The sequence below is a fragment of the Sphaeramia orbicularis genome, chromosome 7 (genome assembly GCF_902148855.1).
Source record: "Sphaeramia orbicularis chromosome 7, fSphaOr1.1, whole genome shotgun sequence".
In the NCBI taxonomy this organism is placed as follows: domain Eukaryota; kingdom Metazoa; phylum Chordata; class Actinopteri; order Kurtiformes; family Apogonidae; genus Sphaeramia; species Sphaeramia orbicularis.
The window spans coordinates 19,270,595-19,283,804 of NC_043963.1; the positions used below are offsets into that span (position 1 = coordinate 19,270,595).

At 39.4% G+C, this 13,210-nt stretch overlaps 1 protein-coding gene across 1 annotated transcript in view; it reads right to left on the reverse strand.

Annotated features, from left to right (window-relative positions):
* LOC115422567 (uncharacterized) overlaps positions 1-13,210 on the reverse strand; it is a 109,355-nt gene that overhangs the window by 37,863 nt on the left and 58,282 nt on the right. The gene's annotated exons all lie outside the window — the stretch shown is intronic.

The window sequence follows — 13,210 nt, forward strand, 5'->3', positions numbered from 1 at the left end:
AAAGACTGTTCTGTGTTCTCCTCCGGTCCTCGCGGCTCCCCGTTTGGATCAGCCCTTTCAGCTGCACGTGGATGCGAGTGACGTCGGAGCAGGTGCTGTGCTGCTTCAGACAGGAAGTGATGGCATTGACCATCCTGTTAGTTTTTTTTCAAAGAAGTTCAATGGGTACCAGATTAACTATTCAGTCACAGAGAAAGAAACTCTGGCTCTGGTGTGGGCTCTCCAGCATTTTGAAGTCTATCTGGACGGTAGTGTCCCACTGATCATTTACACTGATCATAACCCAATCACATTCTTGAACTCTTTGATCTGTCCGAACCGTAGACTGATGCGGTGGTTCCTGTTTTTACAGGCATATAGTTTAGACATTCGCCATATTAAAGGCTCTGAAAATGTTGTGGCGGATGCTCTGTCTCGAGCCTGATTTTTTTTTTTTTTATTTCATTCCCCATCTCTCTTAACCCGCTTGCTTCCATCCTTTCCTCCTCACTCTTAAATGGCTTCTCCAGGCGCCGGAGTTGCTGGGTGGCCGGATAGGGATGGTAGGCAGGTGCTGGTTTTAAGAGACAGAGGTAAGCATAAAATCAAACTTGCATGTTTTGAATGTTTTGTTTAACGTATTTTCTTTCAGACGGTCCTCTTGGAGAGAGGCCCTTTCTTTTTGGGGGGGGTGTGTGACGGCCCCGCACCTTCCGGGCACTAGAGGCGCTGTCAGTTTCTGTTGCAGATGGCGACGGCATAATTGATGACACCTGTGGCGGTCCAGGCCTGACTATATAGGCAGCTCGCCCGTGATGATCATTGGCTCTCTGGCTCTCTGACTGGCTCTCTGGTTGTCTCTCTCTGGTCCGGCCTGGTCTACATGCTCTCTGTCTGGTCTGGTCTCGGTGCTGCTGGCTGTCTGGTCTGGTCCTGCTCTGCCCTGCTTTGCTCCTCCTGGCTGGCGTTTCTGCAGCATTCCGTGTTTTTGTTATTATTAATTTATTTAATAAATCTTTGTTACTTTTTCACCACCCCCGTCTCCATTCTGGTCACCACCTCAGAGCCGGGTTGTGACACAGATATACAGTACAGGCCAAAAGTTTGGACACACCTTCTCATTCTTTGCATTTTCTTTATTTTCATGACTATTTACATTGTAGATTCTCACTGAAGGCATCAAAACTATGAATGATCACATGTGGAATTATGTACTTAACAAAAAAGTGTGAAATAACTGAAAACATCTCTTATATTCTAGTTTCTTCAAAGTAGCCACCCTTAGCTCTGATGACTGTTTTGCACACTCTTGGCATTCTCTTGATGAGCTTCAAGAGGTAGTCACCTGAAATGGTTTCCTAACAGTCTTGAAGAAGTTCCCACAGATGCTTAGCACTTGTTGGCCCTTTTGCCTTCACTCTGAGGTCCAGCTCACCCCAAACCATCTCGATTGGGTTCAGGTCCGGTGACTGTGGAGGCCAGGTCATCTGGCGCAGCACTCCATCACTCTCCTTCTTGGTCAAATATCCCTCACACAGCCTGGAGGTGTGTTTGGGGTCATTGTCCTGTTGAAACATAAATGATGGTCCAACTAAACGCAAACCGGATGGAATGGCATGTCACTTCAGGATGCTGTGGTAGCCATGCTGATTCAGGTTGCCTTCAATCTTGAATAAATCCCCAACAGCGTCACCAGCAAAGCACCCCCACACCATCACACCTCCCCCTCCATGCTTCACGGTGGGAACCAGGCATGTAGCATCCATCCGTTCACCTTTTCTGCGTCGCACAAAGACACGGCGGTTGGATCCAAAGATCTGAAATTTGGACTCATCAGACCAAAGCACAGATTTCCACTGGTCTAATGTCCATTCCTTGGGTTTCTTGGCCCAAATAAATCTCTTGTGTTTGTTGCCTCTCCTGAGCAATGGTTTCCTAGCAGCTATTTGACCATGAAGGCCTGATTCACGCAGTCTCCTCTTAACAGTTGTTGTAGAGATGTGTCTGCTGCTAGAGCTCTGTGTGGCATTCATCTGGTCTCTAATCTGAGCTGCTGTTAATTTGCGATTTCTGAGGCTGGTGACTCGCATGAACTTATCTTCAGCATCAGAGGTGACTCTTGGTCTTCCTTTCCTGGGGCGGTCCTCATGTGAGCCAGTTTCGTTGGAGCGCTTGATGGTTTTTGCGACTGCACTTGGGGACACATTCAAAGTTTTTGAAATTTTCTAGACTGACTGACCTTCATTTCTTAAAGTAATGATGGTCACTCGTTTGTCTTTACTTAGCTGATTGGTTCTCGCCATAATATGCATTCTAACAGTTCCACGCCAGCCCAAAGCATCCAGCCTGGCCGCGCAACGTCGCCCCCGCTGGTTCGGTCATGTCCTCCGCCTCCCTCCTGACCATCCAACAAGAGCCATCCTTCAGTTTGACCCAAAGGCTGCAGACTGGAAACGACCACAAGGCAAGTCCCGCACCCGATGGCTCGACGTCATTGCAGGTGACCTCCAACAACATGGAGTTACCATGGAGGACGCAGAGCAGCTGGAGCAAGACCACCAGCCATGGAAAACACTGGTTCACCTGGTCGGCCCAATGCACCGGGACAGGACACCCGCCCCATGGCAGGAGTCCTAGTAGTAGTGGTAGTCATTAATGCCAACTCCCATCACCGCGTCCTGTCCTGTCAGGAAGCCGGGCTACAGGCTCCGAGCGCCGCTGTTCTGTCGAGTTGAGCTGCTCCGTCCACCCGCTCCAGTCCGGCTTACACACCGGGGAGCGGATAGCTGTCCACCTGGACCTGATGGAAAGTTATTGGAGGGGGGACGAACCGGTACACCAAGCCGCTCCTCCATGGATCTAGTTCTGACTAATGCTTTCCATCAGGTCCGACAAATAAATGAATCCACATTTGCACTCTTCTGCTGTGTATATTTTCTTTAATGCTGGTGAATGTCATTTTATTTGACTTCATTAATGCCAACTCCCATCACCGCGGTCGTGCCCTGTCAGGAAGCCGGGCTACAGGCTCTGAGCGCCGGTGTGCTTGAAGGGCTTGATCCGTGCACAAAGCGGGGCTTGGTTCTGATTTCTGTGAACGAAACTAGTTCCATGATCCGTAATCGGAACCGGTTACGAGAATGGAAACAACTTCACGCTCCCCCGAGAGGCTTTCAGCAGCACAGATAGAAGGAGCTCCTGCCTGGACCAGGGACCACTGTCCCACTGACAGAGAAACAGAGCCACATTTTATTTTTTTTCAGAAAACAGTGTCTCATAAACTCATAAAAAGAGCTTTTTTTTTTTTTTTTTTTTCAGGAAACAGTATCTCATAAACTCAGAAAAACAGAGCTTTTTTTTTTTTTTTTCAGGAAACAATATCTCATAAACTCAGAAAAACAGCGCCGATTTTTTTTTTTAACTTATTTTTTCTCGCAATTATGAGATAATTATCTCATTAATTCAGAAAAACAGAGCCGAAATTATTTTTTTTTGTGAATGCAATACGCTTCCGTATCAGAAAAGCATAATACAGTCATTGTTTTTTGTTTTTTATACCCAAACCCATGAACATTCCCACCCTGTTGCACCATAAAAAAGATAACTGACAATAAATAAATAAATAAATAAATAAATAAGGAAGGAACACAGATATTAGTCACAGACTTGTATTAAGACTACTGTGGAATAAATGAGGGATCTGCCTCTTTTATGTGATTCAGAACAGGTTGCCAGGCACTGAAAAACTTATTGGCACATCCTCTTATAGAATATCTGATTTTTTCCAATCTTATATGATGTAAAAGGTCTGCAAACCAAGATTTAAATGTTGGAGCTTGTTTCTTTCCATTTAAGTAGTATTAGTCTACAAGCTAGAAGAGTGGTGAAGGCAAATAGATTTTTAGATTTTTGGTTAAAATGAAAAGAATGTGATGTAATGCCAAATATTGCAATTGTTGCCTCAGGTTCAATATGAAACCCTGTTACATCAGAAAGAAATTTAAATATAGACTGCCAAAAGTTTTTCAGTTTTGAACAAAACCAGAACATATGAGACAGTGTGGCCGGTTCAGCTTCACAACGATCACAAGTAGGATTCAAGTCCAATTTAATTTTTGTCAGCTTTACTTTAGACCAATGCAGTCTGTGAACCACTTTGAACTGAATTACTCTGTCTTAAACAGATTGAGGATGAATGAATGTTGTGAATGTTGTGTCGTTCTGTTTTATTTAACCCTCTGGTATCCCGTCCAGCAAGGCCCTTACTAAGCACCAAGTGTGCCTTTTTGGCACACTTGTGGAATAATGTAAAAAAAAAAAAAAAAATTCATACAGTTTGTTTTTAATTCTTTTACACTTTTTTCTATTTCATCAACTTGAGCCATAAATAAAAATACCAAATACTCGATAATTGTCATATTTTTTAACCCTTTAAATATCGTGTTTGTAATGTAAACAAACCATTTTTTGGGATGCAAAAAACACACACAAAAATTTTTTTTTCAATACACTACATAAAAAGTGGATCACATATTATTTGATTTTTACAGTCTGGCATATGTCAATGATTAACTCCAACATTGGTTAATTTGCATTATTATTTTTGGCGCTAGATCCGATGTTCAAAAACACTAGTACCTGTCCCCAAGTGTGCCAAGAAGGCACACCTATAAATCAAACTATTAAATATTATATTTTGATTTATTTTTCTGCTCTAATTTGATTTTATTTTTGTAAATCAAGGTCAGTCCTAATCATACATATCAAATGGAAGAAATAGAGCGTTTTAGGCACACTTGGGAGCAGTGGCAATTTCTCATAGACTGCAAGGAAAGCCCGGCTTCCCCTGAAATTACGAAAATTAAATGGTTAAATATGTACGGCTGTGTTGACATTTTATTGACTACAAATGTGTTAGAACACGTTCATCTCAAAGATGAGTTCGTTCAGAATCGGCTTTATCACAAATCAACAGACTCGATGTTGTTCACTTCTCATACATTCCCGTTGCGCTGTTTTCTCATTCGATCTCTGCTCAGTGCATTTGCTCGTAGACACTCAGAGTCCATGCACTTCAATGGGACTGAGTGGAACAGTTTTTTTCATTGCCTCAAAACTGGACGGTAATTGGATAAATGCCATGATGTTGTCCCACCCCCGGACACCGGGCGTCTCTGGGGGTGAATGGAGCTGTGGGCGGAGCTCGGCCAGGCTGGACGCCAGTATCCCACGTGCTGATTGGATGATCAGTCGAAAGGCTGAATCCCGTTTGATTGACAGCTAGTTTCAGATCTGCTCCTTCACTGACACAGTTCAGTTTAATACCGTCGCACATTCTGCTGTGAAATGGAGAGAGAAACCACTACGAAATTACTCGTTCATTTCTTGCACTGTAAATAAAACACACTCATTGTACTTCCTTGCTTCAATTTAACATAATTTCAGCGTTTTCTGGTTTCAGTTACATAATTTAATCATTTCTTGTTCGAGTTTAATATCGTTTTGTCGATAGTTAAATCAATCAAACTGTCGGCTAGGTCGGAGTGAAAGGAGCATCTGTTGTTTAATAAGGCTGAAGTCTTACACACACAACACAATGGGCCAAGGCCGTCTGAGCAGCCCAGCTCTGCTGGACATTTAGAGGATACTGGTCCAGTCCCTGGAAAAGACGCCTACTTGATACGATAAAGTCACTGAGCATTTTAAAAAGGAACGGAGGGCTGAATGTATGTTTAAAAAACTTGACAATTTTTTTTATGCAAGCCGAGAATGAGCTTCCCCTGTCTGAAAGACAAGCAGCCGCCACTGCTTGGGAGACAGATACTAGTCTTGTAATTTTCTTTTGTTTACAATGTGCATATTTTAGTTGGTGGCCAGACTTTTAAAGATCATGCAAACATGAACAACTTTTGAACTCTAACCTTATTTAAATTGTGAAAAATAATATGAAGTTTTTTAAAACGAAGTGAAAAGCGTGCCTAAAAGGCGCGCCCGGATACCAGAGGGTTAAAGTATGTGCTAACTGGCACTAGCTTAAATGCTAAGTACCTTTAGCTTCTGCGCTTTGATGGCGTTACGTGATGGTTATTAGGGAATATTCCTGTGACCAAATGTGGAATTACAAAGTACAAGATACGTAGATTCATTCACGCATTTGCCTGGTGGTACAAATAATAAGAGCAAGACTGGAGATGTACATTTTGAAGACCGTATGTGAAGTCATTGTTATTTTCATGTAGAAATGAACACGTGTTTCTTTTGTCATGCATAACGTAACAGTAGTTTCTGTATAAAATGTGTCATTACTAAAATATTAGTCTGCTCAGTGAAAAGGCAGAAACAGCTCAGTTTAAGCATAAACTGTGTACAGTAGTCAGGGTAGTGAAGCAGCTACTCCTAAAAGCTGTTTTATCTGTGTTTACAGAATAAAGTCAACCTGTTGCACACAAGTCAATGCCTCTGTCATGGTAAGTTTCCACTGAAGGCATCAGGACCAACTCCAGATCTTCATCAAGACCTTGGACTATGGCACTGATAAGAGAATGAACCTGTAAGTACCTGTTTTTAATATGTGATGCAAAATGTTGTAATTATTTTCATATCATTGAATGAAATGTGAGTTCAAACAGAGTGGTGAGTTTAAAGTCACCAAGTCAGAGCCGTCCAGTAATCATCCAGAGAAGAGTGGTTACAACAATACAGTAATCTTTATTACAGTTGGAAAATACAGTTCATAAAAGAAGGACTGAGGGGCGAGATGCATTTCATTTCTTTTAATTTATTTATTTATTTCGAACATGCAAAGAAAAATAAAACAAAACAAAGCAAATTAAGACGTAAACAAAATGACATTTAAATGGACAGAATCTATCTTCAAGCACATATAAGTCTGAATATTGCATGGTCAAAAAGGAGTAGGAAGAAATATGAACTTATTTAATCCTACCCCTCTGTTTTTACACCTTTATCATTAACTTAATACAACAATCAAAAAATACTATTTCCCTAATTTTAGCATCGAACCACAACAATCCATAATGCAGTAACTGAATTATTCACAAGAAAATGTTCATGGCAGTGCAGTCATACAAACTCAACAATTCAACCATTTTCTTCAATAATTACAGCAGATTTATCAGTACATCATTCATAAACAAACAGGCCTTATTGTCATTATTATATACTGTACCTCTCAAGAATCAATTCTTTATATCTTTTTTTAAACTGAATTATGTTTGATATTTGTTTTATCTCAACACACAACTAGCGGGGGGGGTTCTGCACTGCCAGGGTTCTGGAAAAGGCTCCCACTGTTACCCACTACAATAAACCACTGCAGACTTTAAGGCACACTACAAACCCAGCACGTTATCATCCTCTACTGGAGGCACTGCAGTTACACACTTGACTACACAACCTGTCTTGCACTGCAGCTCACATGAGGTCACACAAGAAGTAGAAGCCCCTCCCTCGCTACACTGTACAGGTAAGTTCCTCCCCAAATGAGCTCCGGCCCTCACTATCCAACACATTAAAATAACAACAGATATACAAATATAGATAAAAGGAATAATCACTTAACTCGCCCACTCAGAGAGACCCAGCTCCCCGTGAAGGATGGCTTCGTTGGACGGAGAAGATTCAGTCCAGCCGGTGGCAGAGACACTCCAGCGGAAGCAATGGGAAGGAGCAGCAGAGGACCAGGTATGGTGCCAAGGTACGTATCCTCACTGAGAATTGTTTCCCCTGGCTGTGGGAGCATAATATCAACTTTTTATATCATAATTATGACTTACCATGGGGATTTTTTTTTTGCCATGGTGGAAACGGGCTTCCTATGTATGAAAAAATATATATATCCCCATGGTAAGTCATGGTTATGAGATAAAAAGTTATAATTATGAGATTAAAAAGTCAAAATTATGATAAAAGGTCAACATTATAAAATAAAGGCATAATTATGACATTAAAAAGTCATAATTATGATTAAAAATTAGAATTATAAGATAATGGAATAATTATGAGATAAAAGTCATAACTCTGAGATTAAAAAGTCAAAATTATGAAATTAAAAAGTCAATATTATGAGATTAAAAAGTCAAAATTATGATTTAAAAAAGTCAAATTATAAGATAAAGGAATAATTCTGAGATAAAATTCTAAATTATGATTTAAAAAGGTCAAATTATAATATAAAGGAATATTTATGAGATAAAAATTCAACATTATGATTAAAAAAGTTGAATTATAAAATAAAGGAATAATTATGAGATAAAAAATCAAACTTATGAGAAAAAGTCGAATTATAAGATAAAGGCATAATTCTGAGATAAAAAGTCATAACTGAGATCAAAAAGTCAAAATTATGATAAAAAAAGAGGTCAAATTAAAAGATAAAGTCATAATTATTAGGTAAAAAGTGAAAATTATGTATACAACACAGACAGACTGTCTGTGAAAAACCCAGTGTTTGTGTGTGTGTGTCCAGTCATCACACACACCTGTTCCCCATCCGCTCAGCCTCAGCAGGCCACGCCCACCTTCACTACATCATAATACAGTCCATGGGTAGTTTACTGCCCTCATACTGAGTCTGTTCTTTTCACTTTCTAAACAGCAGGCTTACATGTGTGATGTAGGCTCCAGTGAGGACAAGATGTTTCCTTTTACATTCTTTATTTAAACAGCACCATTAATTCAGTGTGTAAAAACACAAATAATGTCCAAGGCGACAGCTGCTCAGACAAAATTGGAATTTCTGCATCAAATTTTAAATTACAGTCCTGTTACAGTATTCACAGCACATGTGCAGAACACCCTGTGGGCAAAAAGTCAAAAACTCCATTTATGTTTAACCACAAGAGAGCGCCAAACAACTACAATTTAGCACAAATAAAAGCATCAGTCAAATGTGCAGGCAGAACTGGTAGTGTGTTTAATTGTGAATACTACAATGAAACACAACAATATGGATTCTTCTACACTGAGTGTGTCTTACCTTCTCTGTCTGTCCTGAGAGCCTCCACCTGGTTCACTGTGACATTTGACCTCGCTTTAATAGTGATCCGTTCTTCTGCTTGTGCTGAAGTTGAACACTTATTATTTCTGTACAAATAATGCTGCATCTCAGTCTCAAAAGGTTTGGTTACCTAAAAGGGACAGTTTGTATTCATGTCTTCTTCAACATTTCTGCATTTTCGATACTTTTATGTGTCCAATGTGTAATTTTGACAAGAAACAAATGTGATCTTTCCTTTGATATTTTTATTGTGTGTAACTGTTATATCCTCCTGAGACCCAGCAATGCATTTTTGTCCTCTGTAGTGGACAAGACTTTCACAGCTTTACTTAAAAAAAAAAAGGAAAAAAAAAAAAGTCCACTGAAAAAGATATTATATTTGAATTTTTTTTCAAATGTATCTGACATGCTGTTTCCAATTTAGGCAGTTATTTAATGTAAAATGGCCAAGATCGCTTTTTTCCTGATGTGTCACCAGTTTGCGATTAATTCAAGTCTGCAACTGGCAACTTGACGCACTCCCTCTGGTCATGCACTAAACTTTATTTATTCTGGAAGAGTATTTTTTATTGTTTTTCAGTGGGTTTTGGGACAGAATGAGATCCAGATCCACTCATTGCCATCATTGGGTCTTCTTGCGCTTTACCATCAGCCAATAAGTATGAGAACGTTGCTGTTTTGTACGGAAGCGTATTGCATTCACAAAAAAAAATAATTTCGGCTCTGTTTTTCTGAATTAATGAGATAATTATCTCATAATTACGAGAAAAAATAAGTTAAAAAAAAATCGGCGCTGTTTTTCTGAGTTTATGAGATACTGTTTCCTGAAAAAAAAAAAAAAAAAGCTCTGTTTTTCTGAGTTTATGAGATACTGTTTCCTGACAAAAAAAAAAAAAAAAAAAAAAAGCTCTGTTTTTCTGAGTTTATGAGATACTGTTTCCTGAAAAAAAAAAAAAAAAAGCTCTGTTTTTCTGAGTTTACGAGATACTGTTTTCCGAAAAAAAAAAAAAAAAAAGCTCTGTTTTTCTGAGTTTACGAGATACTGTTTTCCGGAAGAAAAAAAAAAAAAAAAGCTCTGTTTTTCTGAGTTTATGAGATACTGTTTCCTGAAAAAAAAAAAAAAAAAAAGCTCTGTTTTTCTGAGTTTATGAGATACTGTTTCCTGAAAAAAAAAAAAAAAAAAAAGCTCTGTTTTTCTGAGTTTATGAGATACTGTTTCCTGAAAAAAAAAAAAAAAAAAAGCTCTGTTTTTCTGAGTTTACGAGATACTGTTTTCCGAAAAAAAAAAAAAAAAAGCTCTGTTTTTCTGAGTTTACGAGATACTGTTTTCCGGAAGAAAAAAAAAAGCTCTGCTTTTCTGAGTTTACGAGATACTGTTTTCTGAAAAAAAATAAAATGTGGCTGTGTTTCTGTCAGTGGGACAGTGGTCCCTGGTCCAGGCAGGAGCTCCTTCTATCTGTGCTGCTGAAAGCCTCTCGGGGGAGCGTGAAGTTGTTTCCGTTCTCGTAACCGGTTCCGATTACGGATCATGGAACTAGTTTCATTCACAGAAATCAGAACCAAGCCCCGCTTTGTGCACGGATCAAGCCCTTCAAGCACACCGGCGCTCAGAGCCTGTAACCCTGCTTCCTGACAGGGCACGACCGCGGTGATGGGAGTTGGCATTAATGAAGTCAAATAAAATGACATTCACCAGCATTAAAGAAAATATACACAGCAGAAGAGTGCAAATGTGGATTCATTTATTTGTCAGACCTGATGGAAAGCATTAGTCAGAACTAGATCCATGGAGGAGCGGCTTGGTGAACCGGTTTGTCCCCCCCCAATAACTTTCCATCAGGTCCAGGCGGACAGCTATCCGCTCCCCGGTGTGTAAGCCGGACTGGAGCGGGTGAACGGAGCAGCTCAACTCGACAGAACAGCGGTGCTCGGAGCCTGTAGCCCGGCACCACGACGGGACTTTTTTCGGAAAACAGTATCTCGTAAACTCAGAAAAACAGAGCTTTTTTTTTTTTTTTCCCGGAAAACAGTATCTCGTAAACTCAGAAAAACAGAGCTTTTTTTTTTTCAGGAAACAGTATCTCATAAACTCAGAAAAACAGCGCTGATTTTTTTTTGTACTTATTTTTTCTCGTAATTATGAGATAATTATCTCATTAATTCAGAAAAACAGAGCCGAAATTATTTTTTTTTGTGAATGCAATACGCTTCCGTAGTTTTGTTTGGTATGGTGATTGGTAAAAAGTTGATCCTGAGAGTGTGGAAGAAGGACTCAGTGCTCACATTTGACCTTTGGATGGGGGAAGTGGCAAACACACTACATTCAGAAAGACTAAGGCATTATAATGAGGCAAAGTGTTTGACCAGATATGGGACCCTGTGTTAAAAGGTTTTCAATGAGGTGACTGATGTGAGTGACTGACCTTGTTGTTTTCTGCATTACATACACTTTTCTTTCTTTTATTTGATATACGATTACTAATTTGTAGCATATTAATTTATTGTTGTCCGGACTGTGTTGCTGTAAATTAATTGATGTGTGGGACGGGGGTGGGGCTGTTTTATGTTTATGTTTTTTTGTAACAATGACAAAATGAATAAAAAAAATATTTACTTATTGGGTCTCAGGAGGACATAAAATTCTATATATGTGTGTGTGTGTGTGTATATATATATATATATATATATATATATACATGTATGTATGTGTATATATATATGTGTGTGTGTGTGTGTGTATATATATATATATATATATATATATATATATATATCCACATAGCAACATGCATTGTGGGGAGCTCCATGCGGCTGCATTATGGCTGCAGCGACAACCAACACGGAAACGGCTTCATTGCATCTTTCTACTGCAGCTGCTCGTAGCTCCCCTTCTCACAATGCACAGTGTGACAAATTTCCGAATTCCCGAGTTACCTACTGACTTTGTAAACACATGGATTCTTTATGATGGAGTACACTTCGAAAATTGTTTACCGTGAGGGAAGAGATTCAGGTGTGTAATCACAGAAAGACTTACGGATTTGTGATACTTAGGCTATGACTGGACTTACAGATTTGAGGAAAAATTGGTGATGAAAGTCATACGCAGTCATACGTTGGACAAACACCACATCAATAGGTTGTGTCACTGATCTGAACATTTTAGAATGTTTCAAATAAAGCAAGTATTAAAGATTCCCTTCAAACAAAACAATAACTCAAGTTTCCCTTTAAATCAAGATGTGGCAGCACTGGTTTATCATCCAGATTTCATATATAATAGATGAAAAACAGCTACTCTGACCAAACCTATAACCATAATGTAATGTAAATATGCTTAGAGTGTGTGGGGCAGAGTAACATGGGACGAATTAGAGTGAATGGTTGGTTTTTTAACGTTTAGTTTGTTTTCCAGATTTCATATATAACAGATGAAATTAAATCCATCAGTAAATGCTGACACACTGCTGCCGTGTCAACATGTTCAACTAAAGTTTAAGAGGTACTGACTGTAACGAACGTCTCCAACCAAATACTTACAGTAATGAAACAGAACTGGAATATCTACAATCTGACTGTTGTCTCTGAGGCCTGTGAGCATTTTCAGTGTAATACCACTGAAATATGTCAAATATCTACTGAAAGACAAAAAAGGTGAAAATGAAAACAAATAACCCCAGATTGAAAGAAACATGTTTTCCTCTCACATGGTGAACAGTAGATGACCGCTGAAGGTGGTGTAATGATTTTCACTGTCTAAGACTTCACCCATTGATGTATAAACACAACATCCCCAACCTCAAGTATCAGTGTGACTCCACTGGAAGAGCTTGACAAATACGATGTCTGATTCTGATATGCAATAAAAATATGATGTCCATTCTTGACCAACACAGCACCAGATCCATGTGAGGCATGTCCATGTTCGTAGATGTAGAACTCAAAGTGGTAGGCTCCTTTCACCAGTGCAGTGAAAACACCTGCAGGATATTTTTTGTTGTATAATGTGAGCATAGACTAGACTGTTTAAACATTCACATATGCAAAACTGAATTCATAAATGTTGGAGTCCAGGTACCTGTGTTTGGGTTGTAGGCATTTCCAATGTTTGTGATGACGTGTTTGAAGGCCAGTGTATATAGAGCACTGAATGGTCCAAAGTGTCTAGACCCTGTGGCCACCAGAGAGGCTGAGAAAGCCACCTGTTTCACT